Source organism: Macrobrachium rosenbergii, chromosome 31, assembly GCF_040412425.1.
Source record: "Macrobrachium rosenbergii isolate ZJJX-2024 chromosome 31, ASM4041242v1, whole genome shotgun sequence".
Lineage (NCBI taxonomy): Eukaryota > Metazoa > Arthropoda > Malacostraca > Decapoda > Palaemonidae > Macrobrachium > Macrobrachium rosenbergii.
In genome coordinates, this window is record NC_089771.1 from 6,952,462 (window position 1) to 6,968,563 (window position 16,102).

Below are 16,102 nucleotides of genomic sequence, written 5' to 3' on the forward strand. Positions count from 1 at the left end.
TGGCGTTGGGGTGGACCGTAGCCTCGATCGGCTGCCCTGCCTGACATCGCTTAGACCCCGGTAGCGCATGTGTACATGTATCGTACCAAATCGCCAGCTCCCTTTCTCCCAGCAGCGAGGAGAGTTGAGCGGTTAGGTCGACAGTTCGAGACGTGTGAGATGTCTGTTATGTTTTTAGATGTTGGAGTGGCTTTGTTTGTGTGTGTGTATTAGTCTGTAACACCCATTTGCTTTCAGCAAACCTATCCGTTGATTACATACATAATCCCTGGGTGTCTGCGCGGATAGCAATCTGCCTCTCTGACTGGTCGGCTGCGGATCTGAACCCGCGCCACAGACCTCTATGAAGTCCGAGGCTGCTGCTCTACCGACCTGGCCATCGAGGCTGTCTATCGCTGTATCCATTTATGAATTAAATGGTTCCAGTTCTTCTGGGTCCGTCTGTAATCTATGATCTTTCAAGGATTAACGAGGGTTTCTGGATTTGGATTCGAATGTTACTCTGCTGAAAATTAATATTCAAAGTCTCTTCCTCGTGGGATTGAATCAGAGGCTTGGACCCTGTCATTATCACCCGGTTTTCATTCTCTTCCTCTCTGCTACAAGGAAGTTTTCAAAACCTCTTTTCCGTCGGTAATATCTAGGCCATAACTTCATTACAATCAAAGGCAGTTAGATCTTCATCCTCTAAGCGGTCTTTGTTGTACCCGACAGGAAACCTCTTCTCGGGTTCTACTCGACGCCTATAACCTTCCACTCATCCAAAGGCGACTCCATTTGTTCCTCTCTGTTAAAAAAGCGCTTTTGTGATAAACAAAGCCCTTTGAAGGGCTATATACAGCCTCCCATTTAAACTTTTACAAAGAATGAGAACGTGATGCGTATCCTATTCTTCTGAGTAAACCGCCAGGGAGCACTATATGGCAACACCATAACGAGCACAATATTTGAACATAGTAGACTGAGTACACAGCCGCCATCTACTTAGATGTCAGCTAACTACAATAACTTCTATATTCTAATTATCTCTTGACAACTTTTACACTTAACAGCAGGGCAAGCTGAGCGTCATCGCCGACAATTGGAATGGTGATGAAACAGAGAGAGAGAGAGAGAGAGAGAGAGAGAGAGAGAGAGAGAGAGAGAGAGAGAGAGAGACCTTTATTGAATAGTTTCTGGCAAAACGGGGATAAACAAGGCACTTACCAACAAACGGATAGCGATAACGCGTGCTCGCGCATGCAGGCGTATATGTGTGTGTCTATGAGAGAGAGAGAGAGAGAGAGAGAGAGAGAGAGAGAGAGAGGGGAGAGTTATGTTAAACCAGCAGCGTATTGACAAACGACCGGGTTGACAGAACAACTGTAATGCGAGTTATCCCAGTCTGCAATAGGGGAATATATTTCCACGGGGAAATGATATCAAAGATATAATGTTTCTGTACAAATTTTACATGTCTTTACGTATTTATGTATTTATACACATGTATGAATGTGCGTGTGTGTATTTGTGTGTGTATGAATGATGGGAAAATACACGAGGCTGACTCAGTCTGGAGAAACGAAGCCTCCTGTTCAAACGTCAGTCGATCTGTAGACGTTGTTGAGGCCAGACGTCTCGCTCCGTCTGGGTACGCGCCTCGCGTGGTTTTGTAGCGACGATAGGTGAATGTGACATTGGATTTCTAACTTTGTCTGATACGTGAATGTAAGTGGGAAGCCTGCTGAATATTAGTGAGTGGATATTAGGCAGGATTTGTATAATTTTTTCCTCATTTAATCGATTTTTAAATTATTTTGATAAAGTAGTTGTATAATCAGGTTTTAGTGATACGAAAGTAGCGTCTGACAAGAAAAATAAAAGGAATTTAAATGTATGATTTATCAAAATGTTTCTCGGAAGTTGTGATTGAAAATTGAATGTAAAAGACGTGAAATGCATAAAAAAGCAAATATTTTCCAAAAATTTCCACACTTTTTCATACTTGCTTTTTTCAAACTCAGTGATTCTGCAACAGGTCCAGAACAAACGAAGAGAACAATGAACGCGAGAACAATTGTTCTGTCTTTTCTGCGCGGGCAACTTTGACATTAACGAATTCCATTCTTATATCATAACGACGCTGGTTTCTTCACTATTGTGTCGGCTTCGTCTGTCCATCCGCACTTTTCCTTTCCGCACTTTTTTTCCGTCCGCCCACGGATCTTAAAATGTACTGAGGCCAGAGGGCTGCAAATTGGTATGTTATTAGCCACCCTCCAATCCTAGAACATACCGAATTGCAGCCCTCTAGCCACAGTAGTTTTCATTTTATTTAAGGGTTAAGTTAGTCGTAATCGTGCTTCTGGCCGCCACCGGGCTGTGGTTAAAGTTTCATGGGCCGCGGCTCATACAGCATTACACCGAGACCACCGAAAGATAGATCTATTTTCGATGGCCTTGATTATACTCTGTAGCGGCTATACGTAAAACTCGATTGCGCCGAAGAAATTTCGGCGAAGTTTTCACTCCTTTTAAATTGGTTGCAAATGAACAATTCGTATGGCAGGTATCGATGGCGACCTTTTTAACAAAATACGAGTCATTGCAAAACTGCCCTGTGGAGTTGTGGCCTCTCATTTCATGGGGAAAAAAAATGAAATTTTTACCCTCATATGCTAAATAAAAATAGTATTTGACAGACCTTTATTTTTTTTATAGCGATGCATATATACCGAGGGAATGTGTTTGACTAAAGAGAATATTTTCCTCATTTAGTAGGAGTCAAGAACATTTGCTGAGTGGGACGTAACTGTTCTTATGATTATAACTATGGTTTCTTGAAATACAATCTCTGTGCACACGCGTTTTACAGAACTGGTGTCATGTTTCGCTGCCTCTAGTCATTAGGAACATAACTGCCTTCAAAAGAACTTCTCTAATTACAAAATCACTCTCCTTGAATAAGAATCTCGACGCTTTTGCTGCCTCGACAAAAATAAGTGGTATCATTAACAGCAACTTTCCAGTTCCCTAACTGGAATCCTTTTATTGCCATTCCAGTTCAAAGGTGATATCCAGAAATTGGACGGGTAACCAGCAACTAATTGTACACGGCTGTTCTCTGGATCATTCAGGCAACCTGGGGGCCCTGGTCATTCCTTGAACGGGTGGCCATTAGCCAATGCCAGAGAGCAGGCGAGGAAAGCTATATCGGGATTTTACTCGCAATATCCTTTCATCGTTTCGTCAAGGTAACCTTTTAATGAATGGGTGATCTCACCTGTTGAAACTCTTCAACTTCATGACGTTGTCTAAAGGATTTATATATATATATATATATATATATATATATATATATATATATATATATATATATATATATATATATATATATATTATATTTATTTATTTATATTCTTCCAGTACTAACAGATAATGGTAGGTTGGTTACTGGCCCTGAACTGCTTCATCAAGCTTTTGAAGCAAAGCAATCAGCTGAGGATGTCCTTCTCCCTAATACTTTCCATCCTGAACATCCTGAACCCATTCTTACAAAATTTGCGTTTTGCTTTAGGATGTTAAGAAAATTCTTGGTAATCTTCATTGCTGGGGTGAAGATCATCCTGATGGTTTCTTCCCTTTAGTTTTTAAAGAGGTTTCGAGTATGGTTTCTCCCAAGATTAGAAGATTCTATAGATATTTTTAGTCGATGTAGGATCTTTGCAGATGAGCGCAAGCTTAACGATACAATGCTCGTTCCAAAGATTTGCATATCTGCAGACTGCAGTAACTACCAGGCAATTTCTATTCTCCCTGAGGTCTCCAAAGTTGCAAAAAAACTTATTTTTAAGCCACTCTGTAAGTATGTAGAACCTAAAGGATTGTTTGCTGATAGCCAAAGTGCATACAGGAAGCAGTTAGGTACCTGCAATGCTCTTTTAGACTTGCCACGCCATTTGCAAGAGAACAGTGATAAGGGTTTAGAGTGCAGCGTAATTCAGATAGATTTTAGTGCTGCTTTCGATTTAGTAAATCACTAGGCACTTATTTATAAACTTCAGAATCTTGGAGTGGGAGGATATGTCTTAGGTTTACTCCAAGATTTCCTTACAGGTAGGCAGCAACGAGCTGCTGTTGATGTGATCTCTAGCGAACCGAGACCTGTTGTGTCTGGAGTTCCACAAGGTAGTGTTCTTGGTCCACTGTTATTAGTAAATCACTAGGCACTTATTTATAAACTTCAGAATCTTGGAGTGGGAGGATATGGCTTAGGTTTACTTCAAGATTTCCTTACAGGTAGGCAGCAACGAGCTGCTGTTGATGTGATCTCTAGCGAACCAAGACCTGTTGTGTCTGGAGTTCCACAGGGTAGAGTTCTTGGTCCACTGTATTTTTGGTGTATACAAGCGATATGCTTGTTGGCCTGGAAAACAAGATTGTTCAGTATGCCGATGATGCAATGCTTGTTGGTGTAGTAAAGTCTACAACCCATCCTCCCCTCCAGGTGGATGGGACTCTGCTGAATGAATCTGAAGCTTTTACTATACTTAGTGTAAGTTTTGACTCACATCGTACGTTTAAGAAGCATATAATGAAAGTGCTAACAAATGCCGCATAGAAGTCAGATATTGTACGCAAGACCTTATAATATTTATAACAGTGATCAAATCAGGGCAACCTGTCTTAGTGTCATTTGTACTTCTTTTGCTAGAATACTGTTCTCCGGTGTGGATGTCTGCTTCTGCCAGAGATTTATCTTTTTTAGACAGAGTGGCTCATGATGGTAGGTTTCCGTTCCTTAATGGTAGCAGTTATGACCTGAACCATCGACGGATGATCTCTTGTTTGCCAATTTTTCATAAGTTGTAGTGTGACAGAGATCTTGCATATTCACAATTGATCCCTGATCGCCATTTCCTGCAGAGAGAAACCCGATTTGCTGAATACCAGCACCAGTGTGCAGTAAATGGGCCTCGCTGTCGAACTTCTCAGTTCTAGAAGTGCTTTAGTCCTCACACCAGTGGACTGTGGAATAGTCTCCTGGGGTCTGGCATAACTGGAGCTTCAAAAAGATTTTCATAATTTACATACATTTTTATCTATTTATTGACTTGTTAATTTTTTTCTTTTATAAAAAGTGAGATCTGTTCGTTCTTCAATTCCCTTTACCTCTCATTGTCTCTTTCTGATGAACACCATAATATTCTATGGAAGCCTGAATTTCAAGTCAACGGCCCCTGTAGTGGGCTTGTTCCATATGAATTCAACTTCAACTATTGAATAATATATATATATATATATATATATATATATATATATATATATATATATATATATATATATATATATATATATATATATATATATATATATATATATATATATATATATATATATATATATGTGAGAGTCATGTTCATACACACACACTCTGGCTCTCCAGAGAATATTCCGAAAACAATACTAGGATTACCTCCTCCCCTGTGAATGGGATTAATTGGATGAATATATTGGATCTAATCCACAATGGGTGACTAGGGATAGTCTTATGTGTGAACAGTGCGTAATGCGTACATCCATAAAGCAAATTTATTTTTGGCTTATTCCAAATGAATTTCATTTCGCTCTGTCATTATTTTGATTCGTTTCCAGCGTTCGTTAGGAAAACGTTGCTGGGATGCATTCAACGTCAGTACTGAATATATTTTTCAAACGTTTAATTGTAAGAAACTATTGAACGAAGACGGAAAGCGGATGGCAGTTAGTTCTTGATGGGAAGAACTGTTTTTTTAATGAAAATGGATGATATATATATATATATATATATATATATATATATATATATATATATATATATATATATATATATATATATATATATATATATATATATATATATATATATATATATATATGTATATATATTATATATTTATAATTGTATATATATATATTATTCAGAAGATGAACCTTTTTCATTTGGACCAAGCCCACTGGAAGGAGCCGTTGACTTGAAATTCAAGCTTCCAAAGAATATTATTGTATTCATTAGAAAGAAACAATGAGAAGCAAAGGAAATTACAGAACGAAAAGATCTCACTTTATATATAAAAAAAAAATTAACAGCTTAATAAATTAGGCACCTGTGCCAGAAAGAAGAACCTTCAAATTACTCGTATATCAACAAAAGACGAGTTGGGAGAACGAAACTTGTTTTATTCCTTGTCAGTTTCATGATTTTTTGTCATCTCATGCTATGAAGTCGGCCTGGTTTTGTCAACAACGCGAAAAAAAATCATGAATTTGCCGCAGAAGTCGTTAGTCCAATTTTTATTTCCTTTTCGAGTTGAACAGAATGAATAAAAAAGTTGGAATTAAATTTATTTTATTTTTTTCTTATGGTTTTGACAGAATTCTTTATTATCTTTGTATATATGTAGCCTTTAATACACAAAACTTTAATAATAATAATAATAATAATAATAATAATAATAATAATAATAATAATAATAATAATAATAATAATAATATTGAATAAAAAAGTACGTCATAAAATTTGAATTAAATTTACTTTATTTTTTCTTATGGTTTTTACAGAATTCTTTATTATCGTTGTATATATATATAGCCTTTAATACACAAAACTGAAATAATAATAATAATAATAATAATAATAATAATAATAATAATAATAATAATAATAATGAATAAAAAAGTACGTCATAAAAGTTGAATTAAATTTACTTTATTTTTTCTTATGGTTTTACAGAATTCTTTATTATTTATAAATATATAGCCTTTAATACACAAAACTTAAATGATAATAATAATAATAATAATAATAATAATAATAATAATAATAATAATAATAATAATAATAATAATAATAATCTTCAGATGAAAAAAAAGGATTTTCTGAGGGTTCCCTGGTACGCCCTGAAGGATTATCCATCTCACCTGAGGGCCACGTTGCTTGTGATTTTGGGGTTCCTGGTCCCCACATATTTGGAGAGGACGCTTTTTATTGCTAGGTCACTCCGGCACTTGAAGCCGTGTTTTCAACACCATGATTTCATGTTTTGAATTTTTTTTTTTATCTCCGAATTGATTAAGTTTTTTTAAAGGTATTTTTATTCTTGTAGTTTGTTCTAAATTCTCCAGCAGTATTCACGGATACTTTTTTATATATACTTTTCCATTTTGTATGGTATATACTTTATCTTTTATATCATATTAAAATTTAATTATATAATCACAGTATTATATCCCATGTACGATAAATATTTAATTCATTTCATCTCTTGACAAACATTCTGGAAAAACAGGTTCCCAACTCATGAATTTTTAATTCTCTCAAGTTTTTTTTTTTTTTTTTTTGCTCTTCATTATATTCTTAAACAAACTTGCTAGACAACAACCCTAAGAATGAATAAAAACTGTCTACAAAGGATATAAAGACTAGAGAGAGAGAGAGCTTCGTCCTATTCTCTAAGCAGGGGACATCTCGCCATCGCCAATTCCAAGCCCCACCAGACCATTTGTGGAAAAAAGGTCATGACCCCTTTCGGCATATTTTAGCACTTAATTATTCAAGCCGTACTTATAAATGGTCAGTGCGTTTTGCATGTTCTCAGACGAGCATTTTGCAAGTGGTGCTTGACTCTAAGATTAAAAGTCACATATTTGTTTGTTTGTCGGGTGTTTTGTGGAGTGAAATTGGAAATAGATTAAAGATAAGCTTTTACTATCTTGCTTTTGTGTTTAGCTTTCGCAAGACGAAAATGAATCATTCGTGCGAATCAGGGCGACCGATTATTATTATTATTATTATTATTATTATTATTATTATTATTATTATTATTATTATTACAAATGTTCGGTTCACATGGAAAACTTGATGACCATCCGCAATAAAGAATTATTAAACAAGAAGAACCAATGAAAAATGCAGAAATTGACATAAAAATAATAAAATACAAATACATAACAAAACACATTACGGAAAAATAAGACAATGAAATTTGATTTAAAGCATCGCCATCTGCCAATCCCACCCCCACAACCCCACAACCCCCACAACCCTTTTAAAATTTACAATAAGGACGAATTTTGTAAAAAATGCTGATTTTTCTCTGAGTTAAAAAACTTGTTTACGCAGTTCAGCTGGCCCTCCCGAAGTAAGAAATGAACGTGGTGGGTTCCTTACAAAGTAACGTGGTTGTACTTTGTGCTTTCATGCAGTACATGCATGCTTGCAAGCGTCAGCTGGCACATACTAAAAGATGTTGACGCACACAAGGATGAGTCGAGGAGTCATTGTTTTTTTTTTTATAGTTTTTCTACTTCATGGCCACGGTGTCTATTATGTCCCTAAACCTTTTATTATTTTATCCTCCGCAACATATTCTTTCCTCGTCCGCTGTGCTTGTTTGCCTCTCCAAGCGTTTAGCTACGATGGACGCCAATTGTAACCAGTTCCTCGCACGAAATCGTTGCCTAGTGCGTACCAGCGTGAATGCGTCGCTGTTTCTCTTCTGTAAATCTTCTCAATCATTGTTCTTTTCTACCTGAAGAAGGAATTTAGATGCTGCGTTCAGACGATTCTTACCTAAACCTGTATACGAGTATGTCCCAACCCGGAACTCTACAGATTGTAAACATGATCCCTGTTTGTCCGAATCCACTCGGATGACTTCGTATGAAGAAGATCGTCTTATTCACGAGATGGAAAAAGAAAATAAGTTCTCCCTTAGCTGTCAGAAAGGGCACGTGTCATAACTTTAAAAAAAATAGATGGAATTCTTGAACCATTTCACTTTTGATGGATGACTGTTAAAAAGAAAAAATTTAATTTTTTGTCGTTAACGGGTAGAGAACCCTCGTTTTTTTCTAGCTAAAAACTGGAGTGTTTTCAGCTCGCACGATAATTAGTCAAAGTTGCCTTGAAACAAGGTGGTTCCAGCAATGCGCTGGCATGAAAGAGGCTTCAGAAATAATGACAGAAAACAAGAGATTTGTTTTGATACCCTAACTTAAGAAGTAGCGAGATTATTATTATTATTATTATTTATTATTATTATTATTATTATTATTATTATTATTATTATTATTAATTATTATTATTATTATTAATTAATGAATGAATGAATTAATTCAAAATCCTCACAGTATCATGAGTCTTGAACTGGAGAAAGAAATCCATAGTTGTGTTTACGTACATATATTTAAAGATAAATCTGAACAGAAAGCTTTCGGGAACCTGTTCGATTCCCTTTTGAAAAGGAGAATGGAACAGATTCCCGAAAGCTCTCTGTAGTGATTTATTTTTATATATATCGACCCATACATAACTGTGGATTTGTTTCTCCATTATTATTATTATTATTATTATTATTATTATTATTATTATTATTATTATTATTATTATTATTATTATTCAGAAGATGAACCTTGTTCATATAGTACAAATCCAAAGGGGTCATTGGCTTGAAATTCAAGCTTCCCAAGAAATAACAGAAAGAATAACAAAATAAAAGGAAATACGGAAAGAAAAGATCAATTATTAGAAAAGGGAAGAAAATCAATTAACAAATTAATGAATAGATGGATCAAAATGTAACTACTGTAATTGTTAAAATACAAGTAGAATTGCTTTAGGGTTTCATTCAAGTTTCTTAAAATCGCAACCCTGCACGATTTAGTTCTACGTTTGGCAATCTGTCAGACAGACTGCAAGGTCCTCAGCTGTCCTAATAAGGGTTTCTGGCCCAGTATAAGGTCACCTTTGCTTATATTGACTTTATAATCCAAATAACTAGAGCAACTTATAGTGGTTTGAAGAGTGGGCTCTCTTGTATAATGAGGACATCTGTACTGTTTCAGAACTAGTTATGGTGACTGAGAATCTCTGTCCTTCTGCCATATTCATTTATTCATAATTATCATCAAAATCATTATCATCACCATTATCATCTTTCTTGAGTGAAAGTAGGAAAGTTGCCCTGTGGCTAATAATATAATTTGTTATCAAGTTGCTCTTCACAAATTACGTAGAATATAGTTATATACCAATACATACTTTTTTCAATCATTACAATATAATGAACATAATGATGTGGAGTGGGAAGTCATAAATATCAACACGAATTGAATACTGTAGAAAAATAACTAGGCTTTGTGACCGTGGCTGGTTACTTTCAACTCTCGAACGGGGACAGAATGATTGTCCAGAATAAAACGATTACTGAACCACTTTGATTCACGCTTCAGTGCTAACTCTGAAGTTTATGGCAGGAATAAACGTTAACTCGTGCAAAATCTTTATGAATGTTTCTGAACATCGGGAAAGCATTAAAGGGCAAATGTTGCTACAGAGTCTGAAAAGATGATAGTGATTCATTTCTGGCGTCGCTTCTAGCAGAATAATGTTGAAGGGCAATGAAAAACAAATTTGACAGCTATGAATATTTGCCGATTACGGAAAGCTACGAAACTGCTCTGCTATTTCATAAAACAAATTTGTACAACCGGTTATATTTTAGCCTCTCGGAGGAAATCTGGGTTCGAGATTTGTAGCTCTGTGTTGGAAAGTGTTCCATCCCTAGTGTTCATTATTGATATATATATATATATATATATATATATATATATATATATATATATATATATATATATATATATATATATATATATATATATATATATATATATATATATATATATATATCTATATATATATATATATATATATATATATGTATAACTATATATATATATATATATATATATATATATATATATATATATATATATATATATATATATATATATCTGTATATATGTGTAATAACTGAATTACGAAAATATGGAACGTATGAATATATAAATAAATCATATTTATATAATATATATAGATATAAATATATATATATATATATATATATATATATATATATATATATATATATATATATATATATAAACAAAATTCGCATTAATATCAACATCGTAAGTTAGACTTGCCTTTTTATAAGTTACACGTAAAATCCTCTCAATGTCGAAACGAAAAACTGTTAATAATCCATACTAAAGCCTTAGGAAGGCATTTTAACCATTCTCGCAAATGAACAAAAGAATAAGTCTTTCGGGACCTGGACTGCGTCTAATCATTAGCTGAAAGATTCAGTAATCTTTTCGAAGCGGTCGAAATTCGCGTTTGGCTAAAAGAATCTTTACCAATTCCCAGAGGTATAAACTATTGGGAATATTTAGGAAACATCTTGTCATCAGAAATAGGATTACCAAAGTAGGAATTTACGGAACAAAGCAAAGAATGTTCCTTCCAGGTTAACCTTCGTGAAAGTTATATTTTCAGTGAGTATCTATAATGTTTTTCTCGCATTTGTCTCAGGCATATTTGGAATCTGCTCATAAATCAGTATAGAAACTCAGGACGCATCTGCGTAAGGAGAAAGTGTGTTAGGATTTATGGTGCGGGTGAAATCAAGAGAAATTTCTTACTCTCTCTCTCTCTCTCTCTCTCTCTCTCTCTCTCTCTCTCTCTCTCTCTCTCTCTCTCTCTCTCTCTCTCTCTCTCTCCAGGGAGTGTCTTCGAGGCTCGGAATGCTACATCAATAAAGCCAGTAGCAATCCAACAAGGCATGCCTTGGGTATATTGAGGGAGGCCCCCTGAGCTCTCATGCCCAATGCGTCATGTTGTCTCAGCCTGTTGATGATAATCCCTCGTCTGCAAAAGGCAGGAATTTCTACTTCTCTTTGATCCACAGGAATGAGAATTTCGTGTTACGGGAAGGAAGCTTCCCACTGGATTCAGAGAAGGAAGGGGGATTCATTCTTACAGGATATTTAACAGACACCCATTCTCACAGACACAGACTTCATATTCGTTAGCGAAAACCACAGACTATGTCCTAAAATCGAGCTGCCGAGTTTCTTAGCCACTTTTTGCACGTTGTATTTTCAAGCTTGATATAAGTTAATATCATTTTCCCGTTTCTATAATGACAGAAATATTTAAGTAATTTCAAAATTGCATCTTGTCTATGATTCTTGGTCGTAGGAAGCAATGAAGAAATAAACAATCATAAAAAATAAAGAGAGGGAGAATTCAGAATGAACACAAGAAAAATATTGATCGCAGCGCAAGAATACAATCATCAGTGTTTTGTTTTCTTTGTATCATTAAATTTTGAAATGTCTCCTCAGAACGAAAACATTTTCGAACGTACAAAATTCATAGAACTTTTTTGATGACCAATACCATGATATTTTTCAGTTCTTTCTAAATACATGACGGTGTTTTCAGCACAGGACGAAAACAGGCAACAGACGGACGTCGTCGCGTAGTTTATCAAAAGCGTGGCCTGCACACAATGGCTACGGATAGGTATGGAAAACACGTTTCCATTGATTTCGAATGTTTTCAGCGAAGCAAAGACAATGAAAACTATTTGTTTGCAGGTAAACATTTCTATTTTTCAAAAGGCAGAGAGAAGCCAAATATGGTTGTTCCATTGAAAGACAGATATTGGGGTTGCATTGAGAATTGTGGTTCAATAGTCGACAAACAGTTTTTGATATTTTTCATAATGTCATGGATATTTTCCAGTGTTTTTAACGCGCATATCTTTTTGCTGAGCAAGGAATTAATGCAAAATTAATGCGAGAATCAAAATATATCCCAAAATTTGGGCTCTGTGCAGAATCACCAACAGAGAAGTAGCTATTATGAATTTACAAAATTTTGTCAGTTCTTCGTTACGACCCCTGAGCACCGATAAGCAAGTCAATAACTTACTTTCTCACGAATCAATAGAAATTATTACCTTCAAAAATCTTCAGTTTCTGATATCTGGAACGCACAATAATTATGACCTCATGACCCCGTAACCTCAGCATTTTCATTAGCAAAAAGGTCACGAACATTCATTGTTAATGACCACTTCCGTGGCTCAGAATATGACCTTTAATTTTAACATTTAATGGCACTGACAGTTTCAGCAATGTATTGACCAGCATCTGTTACAGATTCAGGGGCATTCTGTTAAGTTATGGGCCGGCCGTTTTATGACTAGGACAGTATTCCATCCAGGGTCGCGGCATTAACTCAATAAAATGTATTATCGGACAATGGTATTTTGGCCCGCAAATTGGCTGAGTTTTATAATGGCTCAAGGTAATCCTAATGAATTTCAACGTCACGCTCTCTCTCTCTCTCTCTCTCTCTCTCTCTCTCTCTCTCTCTCTCTCTCTCTCTCTCTCTCTCTCTCTCTCTCTCTATATATATATATATATATATATATATATATATATATTTATATATATATACATAATATAATTTATATATACAGTATATATATATATATATATATATATATATATGTATCTCTCTCTCTCTCTCTCTCTCTCTCTCTCTCTCTCTCTCTCTCTCTCTATATATATATATATATATATATATATATATATATATATATATATATATATATATATATATATATATATATATATATATATATCTCTCTCTCTCTCTCTCTCTCTCTCTCTCTCTCTCTCTCTCTCTCTCTCTCTCTCAAATTGGCGTATCAAGAGTTAACCCTCTAGTATTTTCCAGCCTACAATTTAGCATTCTGGATTTTCAGCATAACTGATGTTTCTCTCTTCTCTCTCTCTCTCTCTGTTTCTCTCTCTCTCTCTCTCTCTCTCTCTCGTGTCCTCTGTGTATTTATATATTTTTAATATTTAAGGGCGTTAACTTACATCTGACTCTGTACGGAGGAAAATTTATCCCTCACTAAAAACTGAAAATGTAGCTTTATTAAAACCTAAAATTATAACCTACAGCTCTTTATAAATATTCCAGTTACTTTACCGTCACCCCAGTGACTTCCACTGAATAAAATACAAGCACGAATTCCCCCCAATCCCCAACCCCCAACCCCCTCCCTGCTTTTAGGAAGATGTACAAATATGACCGGCCATATTTCTGCGTACATAAGTTTCATTTCATTTTCATTTTGTTACATGTTCCATACATCCAGTCGGGTTTTTTATAGCCTCGTTTTTCTTGCGTAGAGGTTTCGACTACTGTTTTTTAGGAATAAGGCCTTTTTCGACCCGTATAGCCTAAATGGTATTCACTCCTGTTTATTTATTGATTTTTTTTTTTTTTGTACGGATTGTGAAGCTTTAATCTCACGCCGGTTATGGTTTAGTTTCTGAAGCTGAAATTCTGCTTCACATTAAAGTTACATATTTATTGTCAATTTAGTTTCTACCGTTTTGTATATGTGCAGCTTTTTCCTAGTTTTATTTTTATAGCTCTGTCGATATTATATATATATATATATATATATATATATATATATATATATATATATATATATATATATATATATATATATATATATATATATATATACATTATATATATATATATATATATATATATATATATATATATATATATATATATATATCTATATATATATATATATATATATATATATATATATATATATATATATATATATATATATATATATATATATATATATATATATATATATATATGCACACACACAATTCCTCCTAATATACCAAACATACTTACCAAAGTCTTAATCGTCAATGAATACTCTATTTTAATTCCCAGTAAATACTATCTAATTTATTCCTATTGATGCTCAGTAATCTCGTATTTAAGTGGAAAAACTCGTGAAGGCGGTTTTATCAAGTGGGATGAACTTTAAACTGACATTTGCTTAAAAGGTTCACTTTTATACTCTGTGTCTCGTGATTGACAGCCTGTTTTGATGTACAGCAGACCCGTTATGACAGGTTTCTCAGCTGAGCTGATAATGACTGACAGCTCGCCAATAATATGATACATTGGAGGCTTCGGTCGTTGGATGATTTTTGTGACTCTCACTTTGTGTGCCTGAATTTTTTTTTGTTGTCGTTACTGGTTTGCAAACGGCCATTTTGTCCGTACATTTTGCTTTTCTTGATGAATTTGAATGTTATTTTTCTTTCTCGCGTATATTCTGAGCTCCAGATCATATTTTTTTTTTTATTACTTAATTCCTTCTATTCTCAGTTTTCTATCGTTTCTGAAGACCCCTTTTAGAGTTTCTTCTCTGCTCTATCCATCATTCCGGACAATTCACCTGTACACTCTTCATCACTTGTGTCGATCCCTTCACTCAAGACATCTCTCCTGAAACTCTTCTTCTTCTTCTTCTTCTTCTTCTTCTTCTTCTTCTTCTTCTTCTTCTTCTTCTTCTTCTTCTTCGAGTTCTCTCGCAGGAAGTCAAAGCCTCCATTATTTGCTCTCCATTGGGAGCGCTCCCTGACTCTCGTTTGTCTCTGAAGTCTGGAGTTGTCATTGTCATCATTCCGGAGGTCAGGGACATTTGCCCCTGTGGTCTTGTCTTTCTCCTCCTCTGGGCCCCTCTCAGGCTGTGCAGGGCCCTCATGTCCTTCGAGAAGTCTTCTTATCCTGCTGGTGTTGGTGGCGGTGCGGACCAGAAGTGGAGGAGGAGGAGGAGGAGGTGAATACACCTCGCTTCGTTGTTCAATGAGTCTGAGTTTTTCCGGGTTGAGTCTGACTCGGCCGGATGTTTAGACTCAGTTGAAGCTTTCTGTTGAGAGGGTGCTTCAGTCTTTTAGGCTGCGGGTTTAGGAATAAAAAGGCAAATCATTCAAGATCAAAATACTTTCCCATACAAGTAGATATACATTTTTCCCATACACTCATGGATGCATGCATACACATACACACACATATGCACACTTGTAGGTATATGTAATATTGAATATTTTATAATTTACTCTTTTAGTTAAAGGTTTATGAATAAGATACACACAATTATATACACACACATCTGCACACACACACATATACATACATACATACACATAAGATACATATTAGGAAAGAACTTCTTTGCTTCAGGGTATCGAAAACAAAACGATAAGCCCGCCATTAACGAAAACAACGAAACGTGAAAAGCAAAAATTAAAACGTAGGAAACTGACCCTAAAAACAAAAGTCTGTAGTCGCGACTTCCAGTTCGTTTCCAGAGCCACCAGTCTTTTCGTA

At 35.0% G+C, this 16,102-nt stretch overlaps 1 protein-coding gene across 1 annotated transcript in view; it reads left to right on the forward strand.

The window, feature by feature from the left end:
- Positions 1 to 1,590: 1,590 nt before the first annotated feature.
- Positions 1,591 to 16,102, forward strand: part of LOC136855267 (protein turtle homolog A-like) — a 43,345-nt gene continuing 28,833 nt past the window's right edge. The window contains 1 exon segment of the mRNA XM_067132167.1: positions 1,591 to 1,707. The gene's annotated coding sequence lies outside the window, so the exon portion shown is untranslated.